A 7,133-nucleotide genomic window follows, 5' to 3' on the forward strand; every position below is an offset into this window, starting at 1 on the left:
AGCTTGTTTTGTCTTGAAACTGTTCTTGGTATGTTTATCCAGTTGTTTTCAATGTTAAGTTTTAAATCTCTTTTTGCTAAAAATAAATGGGTGAAGTGTTGGGGTTCCTCCCCCTGCCATGTGGTCCTGGGAGAGGGGCCCTGGGGGGGGAGACACGGGGTTTCCCTGCCCCCTGGTCAGCCTCATTCCCCCTTGGGAATTTTGGGAATTGGGTTTTGTGTTCCCCTGCCCGGCAAGGACCCTCTGGTCCCGTGATTGCCGCAGTTCTTGGCCAAGTCACCAACCAGACGGCTGGGAAAATAAACATCTCTGAAAATATCTACTAAGAATCAGTCCTTAGATTTCTTTTCCACGGGCCTCGCTGTATATACGTGTTGTAGGTTTCCCCACTACAACTGGGTCTCACAGGTCTTGGATCACACACGAACAGCACAAATGACAGGAGGCTGAAGGTTAAACAGAGGACAGAAATGGGAGCTCACCAGGACCTTGCTACTGATACAACAGAGGAAAGGGGCCAGATGAGTTATACAAATGTTCCCTCAGGGACCTCCCTCTCTTTTTGATTTACAAGCAATAGTGATACAATTACCTGATAAACATCTGATGATTAAGAATATTAATACTTTTCTTATTTTTGGACCCAACCTCATAGTAACTTTTCCGTCCTTCAGAGAAAGCTGTTGAATATTCCTATCAGCAAAATGGACACTCTGCCCTCACATTTGTTAAAAAAAAAAAAAAAGTTCTGTCAGTCAGCTGTGATTCTTGAGATCTCAGTTATGGAAATTTACAGCAAAGAAAAAAATGTATTTTATATTTGTACAGTCATAGCAAAAGCACGTATTTTTATTATTTCCTAAGTTGTCATGAGCCTGCTTATGCAGCTGTGAAGAAAGAGACTATGCTTGTCACTTTTTCTCTAATCGTAGAGCAGAAATGAGTAAGAAATCATTGGGCTGAGGCTGGGGTGGTGCAGGAGACACAGCACCTGATAACTTTCCCAAGAGACAACCAAACGCAGGGGCAGAGCAGCCAGAAATAAGACCCAGTGCACGTGAATGCTCTTGTTCCCTGTTTGTCTTTTCCTTCACTAACTGAGCTTTTCTCTTAATTTTCTGTGGTTTTAGATTCATCTCTGCAACACAAGTTTATAATCAACGCTGGGAGGAGATCCCAGCAGAACAAACTTCTGCAAGAACCCCCTTAATTGTAAGAATGTGCTTGTGCCTGTCCTTGTTCAGCAGTGTGAGGTGTCTGCTCATGTTCAGCTGTCTTAAGACCTTATTAACAAATGTATAGATTATATGAAGGCTGCCTTTTTAATGAAGGTGCATGCACTTGGATTTCTGCAGTCCTATCGAATCGACTGACTGAGCTTTTTGTGTGAAGGCTTTCTAGTCATTCCTTACCTGAATTAGCATTGCTCCTGCTTGCACTAGAGTATGTGGTTTCGTCACTGTTCCAAGTTCATGGTTTTTCCTGAATTCTGCTTTTCGATTTCTTTTCTGGAAATACAGTATACTTTCCCTTCTCAAAAAAAAAAAAAAAAAAAAAGAAGAAGGAGAAAATTGGAAAATGTCCTGACACCCTGATATTTGCCTACTGATTAAAGAGACATGGTTCCTGTTAAGGAGGAATATTAAGATATTTGCATCCAAAGTTGAAACAGAAAAATACATTGGAACTGTCCAGTAACAACACTTAGTTTCCTGCCCCCACAGTATTCTCCTCTTTTCTCTAGCTATGAAGATACTACAGGGAGAAATTCTGCACAAAGACTAGAAACTGTCATTGTGTTTTTCAGTCTATTTTCAGTGTCAGCTGGGAGTGCTGAAAGGTAAATTTTACTATTTATGGTTAACTGGTGCCCAAGCTTCCTGGGACGGCACAGTGGAAGCTGTCTATTAGAGGTGTATTCACATCCTTGTGTACACCTAGCTTTGAACATTAGCAGTCTGACACCGCCTTTGTTGCAAACCTAATGCTATTTCACACTTAGTAGGATTTGAAAATTGAAATTAGAACAGTTTAAGTAAATAGTTTACTGTTGGGCTCTGCTCAGTGGCAAGTGGACATCCAGACACTTAGTGGCAGGTAGAGAGCCAGACCTGCTGCTGACAGGTCTCCAGATCCTGCCATCAGAGGTCCCTTGTTCACCTGGCAGCTTTCTCAGACAATGAAATTGTTTTTTTACCCAGATGACAACCAATTTCCCTCTCTCCAAAAAACGTGTCTCCTGTATCAGGAGGCCATAGGTGGGCAGAGATGACTCACAATATGGTATCAGATCTGCATCTGAACCATACCAAACATTTCTGAACAATTAGAGGCATGGCAATTCTGAAGACAAGCCTGAAGAAGCATAATGTTCTTTTCTGACTGCTTTTCTCAGCTACCTTTATTGAATATAGGCTGTTGCAACAGATGCAGGCATTCAAATTGGCATTTAATTTATCCTCTGAATTAAAATAGGATGATAGAGTTTAGTTCCAGTTAAAAAATTGCCAGCACTCTGTCACTAAGCCTTACTTCTATCAAAGTCACATTAGGATTCAGCTGTTTACAATTAGCTGAGCTTCCCGTGCACACCACCTCAATAAATAGTTTAATAGCAATGAAAAGACCATGTGGCAAGAAGGGTCTGCCCTTCTTGGGGAAGAATAATTAATTATGTAGAGAAATTAAGCTGCAAACAGTTTACTTGAAGATTATATTTCTCCTGATTTTAAGTAATGAGCTGTAAAATCTAATCAATGTGCCTTCAAGGGAGCAGTACCCTTGGGCTAAAGCTGACACCACTTGATCCATCTACCTGGGAGATTTTTGGCTGATATGGCATTGGCTTTGCTTAATTAGAGATGTTATAGCTATGCAGAATCTACCAAGCACAGAGGACATACAGAAATAAATACCTTGCAATAAAGACATGTCAATCATGAAAAGGAGAAAGAAGCAGATATGAAATTAAATTGTTTGTATTGCTGTTTCACAATCTGTTTCTGGCTTAATATTTTGCTTCATTAAAAAACAAATCAACAAACCAACCAACAAAAACAATACATAAAAAATCCCAACCCAACTCATGCAAATAACAAAAAAAGCACATCCCAGATTTAATAAAAAGCTTGTAGAATTTCAAGCGGAAAATGTAGTGTTCAGTTAACTGGTATGAGGCTACTACAGAGGGCTCTTTGCTGAAATGCTAAAAAAAATATTTAATATCTGAAGTTATTGGAGCTTTTTTTTTGTCAGAAGTTGTGATTGTATGTACTATTAAGAGGACAAAACTAATTTTCATCTGAGATTCTTAGTCAAAAGAGATCCAAAAAAGCACCAAAGATAAGGAGTTTTATGTGAACAGTGATATAACATAGCTAGTGTTAGGACAGGTGAAGTCCTGGGAATCAACATGATGACAATGAGGCAAGAAGGACATAAGATATTTTAATCAATAGGAAACTGCCTATTACAGTGATGATGGTGATACATTCATTAACTAAATTGTCCTCTGATTTCCTCAGGGGATTCTCACAGGACAGTGCATGGTCCATATTAAACTCTTAAGCACTCAGATTCAAAATAGGAATGAGGCACAGATTGATGTATGAGTTGAGGATCAAAATTTGGCCTAGTCACTAAAATGGAGAATATCTAGAAGTACATGACATTTTCTCTGCAATTCACACCTGTGTTTCAAACTGCTGTCCAAAGAAAGCTTATTTATTGGTCAGGAAATTCTCTTTGTCAGGAGCAATTCCAGTGGTGGCTGAGAAGACAGAAAAAGAATGTGCCGAAGGAAAGTCTATTTTTTGGTTCTGCAAGTTTTAAAGGAGTTAATGGAGGGAAATGAAATGAGGAAGTCCAAGGGAAAAATCACAAGCTGTTGCTCTCTCCATGAATATTAAATATGCACAACGAAGACAGATTGCTCATAGCAGAGTTCTGGTACTAGATTATTTCTGTATTATATGTCCAAATGAAAACATATAACTCAAAGCTGCAGTTTCATAATAAAATTTCTCTTTGCTTATTCTTCCTCCTCCCCCAAGAACACTTCATTTTTCATACTGCCAATCTGAAAGACATACAAGAGATCAGGTTTCCAGAAAAACTCCCCTCTCTTTGCAGGCATCCTTAATAAACTGGAAATAATGACATTTGTGGCAGCACAAATGCACCAAGGACAGAGCACATATTAATTAAGGGAGGCTCACAGAGCAGCAGTTTTTGCTGAAGCTGGCCATTTTTGTATGCTTTTATCCCTTATAACTGCCTGTTTTCCCAGGAGATATCTTATCACGCAAACATTGTTCTGGCATGCCAGAACATGACAGACCGTCATGAGATAAAGGAGAAGGTTAATAAAATAGAAATCCAAGTTACAAGCAATGTTTTAGCCAGAGGCATCCCATGGGTTGTGGGGAAGCAAACAGCAGACTAGTCAAATGCAGCAAATTACAGTCAGCAGAAGAGTGCCAATTTTCCAGCTCCTGTTCTATAATTTGCACATGCCAGCAGAATCTCAAATAATTCTTTTTGTTAAGACGTTTGGACTGAGTTTCAGTTTCCTGTGGTCTGCATATTCCGCTTTCAATATCCTGAAAGTCTGGGAGCAAAGTGCATTAGGAATGGCTCCCTCAGAAGATATTATGGGAGGATAGAATAAGTCAGGAGGGCTTTTTTTCCTATTTCTTTTGTTTCTTTTCTTAAAGCATTTCTGAAAATACCTGGTAGTGCCTGTGTTTGTCAAGTGGAATCAGAGCACAGACTGGGGCAGAACAGGATTGCTTCTCTGGCTCATCTCTGATTGAAGAGTTTTCTATTTTATTAGGTTGAAAAGTGATGCTGGCAACGGCAAAAAATACTGCAAAGGAAATATGTTTTTCTGCTAAACAGTGTTGGGACACACAGAAGTTACCACTGACCCCAGGCTTCTGTGTAAAATGGAAATTAAATATTTCCATGAATCAATATAATGAGGAAAGGACACTGCTTAATTAGTGGGTTGAAAGGCAAGATTCACCTTTTTTTTTTTCTTAGAGATAATGGAGAAAGGTAAGGATGGGGACAGAAATAATTCCAGCTGTCATCTGTGTGACCTGAGCAATGCACAGTGTTTTCTGGTCTTTATAGCAACATCAAGACTTCAAATTGTACTTGAAGAAGAAAGTAGCCACTGCTCAAGATTTTATAAGACTATTTGTGTCTTGTTTTGAGAAAGAAAGAGAGGAGTTAATGTCATGAGCATTTACAGCTGAAGTTCCCTAAGGGAAAATCATGGGAAGTTTATTGCAGAGGTGAAGGAAAATACTGGCATGGATCATAAATGTGTTTAGTGTCAATGCTGATTTACACTAGCTCAGGCTTTGGCCTTACAGCTCCATCCTGGGGGATTTAACTCTTCTGAAGGAGATTTTGTGTTTCTCTACCTTGGCTGTTGCAATTGTGGATGTGATTTCAAAAGAGGTGATACAGCTTGGCTTTGTCCCCTTCAAACTCCCTGACTAAACTTGCCCTGAGTTTTCTAAAAATGGAGTTAGCTTCACCTGAGCTTTTCCTGAAGATTCTGTTTTACTTCTGAGGTGCACAGGTCAGGAGAAAAAGTAAAAAGCAGCCAAAGGAGATGTTGGAAAGAGCTACTCTACATACAAGACATACCTTTATTTCTTAAAATAAGGAGTATAAGTGTGATTCTAGTGCATGGTTGGTAAGGGAAGACAGGAGGTGAATGGTTACAAGGAGGAGAGAAACTGAAATGACAAGGAGACAACAAGGTTTTAAAAAACTGCTGTTGTGTCTGTCAGAACATTTTCTCGTCTCCCCAGGATGGCAAAGAAAAAACCCAAAACCCTTCTGCTATCCCTGTCACCTAACTTTGATATAAATACTCCATACAGAAAAACATGCAACAGTTCTCTCTCCAGAGACTGATCCTGAAGACTTTCTGCCAGAATTAATAGACTGTATGCATGTTTTAACTGATCCTTTCTCAAATTTTACACCTGCATTCATGGTCATCATACATCTGTTGAACTCAGAGCACTTGGTGTCTAAACATTTCAAATGTATGGACTTCTCCCTCTTATCTTTAATTACTTATTTTGGCCAACCCAAACCATTCTATGATTCTAAAGGACAGAAAACCAGACACTCCTTCCAACTACCTTTTATAAAAGTGTCAAGTTTCTCTGCAAGTTAAAGCTGTCATGGCAATCTCTTCGGCAGTGTGTTCAGGGAAGCATTAGCCTTCTGGGTATACTTACAGTTCTTGATTAAACCCCTTTATCTCAAAAAAGGAATCAAGTAAAGCTTAAGTGTTTCTCTTAATCAGCACTTCAGCACATTCTGGAAGGTCTGTGTAAAGACTTTGTTGTCTTGCCATAGTTTACCTTATCCCCCCTATTATTTCCTGGCATTAATTCTTTTCAGAAGAAAGAAAAAATCCCATGTATTTTGCTACTGTAAAATCATTTCGATCAGATATGCTGGTAGGAACTGGATTAAACAATGAGATATATAGAATCTTTCACAAAGGCAGTGAGGATCCATCTATATGGGATTTTCTGCTCTCAGTGGAAGTGCTAATTGACATTTCCTTGCTGCTCCTGCTGCATTATCAGCACTCTGTGAGAATTTCTGTCATGCAGATTTGCTGCAGAGAGCAGATTTGCTGAGGGATGAGGACACTGCCCAATCATTTTTGCTTTATTTTTCTTTTATCACTGATTGTGTATTAGACATGGAATAGCTCCTGGACAAGGCATGCATTTCCTTCTAATAAAAGTCCAGTGAATTCATCAGAGACTTACAGAACCCCCTGGGATGTGTGTGGGGTTACTGGGTGGGGAACTTGTAGTTCAGCAGCTGCTCCACAGTCACTGGCCTCTCAGAAACACTTACTCTTCACAAAGTATCTCCACGCAGGTGCTTCTGCTCACGAGTTGAACACTCCACCCCCCATATCTTCATGAAATTACAACAGGATACTCTGATATATCATAGCTTCACAAGAGAATTTCAGCTTTAAGCATCTCCTCTCTCTCTTCCCTCAGGTTTTCAGCTCTTCACAGCAATAAAAAGGGTTAATCTCACCTCAGCCTTGCAGCTTTGCAGCTGGAATGTTGAATTTT

General features: G+C 39.6%; 1 long non-coding RNA gene across 1 annotated transcript in view; it reads right to left on the minus strand.

The window, feature by feature from the left end:
• LOC108449299 overlaps window positions 1-6,982 on the minus strand; it is a 73,625-nt gene extending 66,643 nt beyond the window's left edge. The window contains exon 1 of the long non-coding RNA XR_001865450.1: window positions 1,413-6,982. This is a non-coding gene — a long non-coding RNA (uncharacterized LOC108449299). The remainder of the gene's footprint in view (window positions 1-1,412) is intronic.
• Window positions 6,983-7,133: the final 151 nt, after the last annotated feature.

The sequence above is a fragment of the Corvus brachyrhynchos genome, unplaced genomic scaffold, assembly GCF_000691975.1.
Source record: "Corvus brachyrhynchos isolate BGI_N302 unplaced genomic scaffold, ASM69197v1 scaffold116, whole genome shotgun sequence".
NCBI classification, from domain to species: Eukaryota; Metazoa; Chordata; class Aves; order Passeriformes; family Corvidae; genus Corvus; species Corvus brachyrhynchos.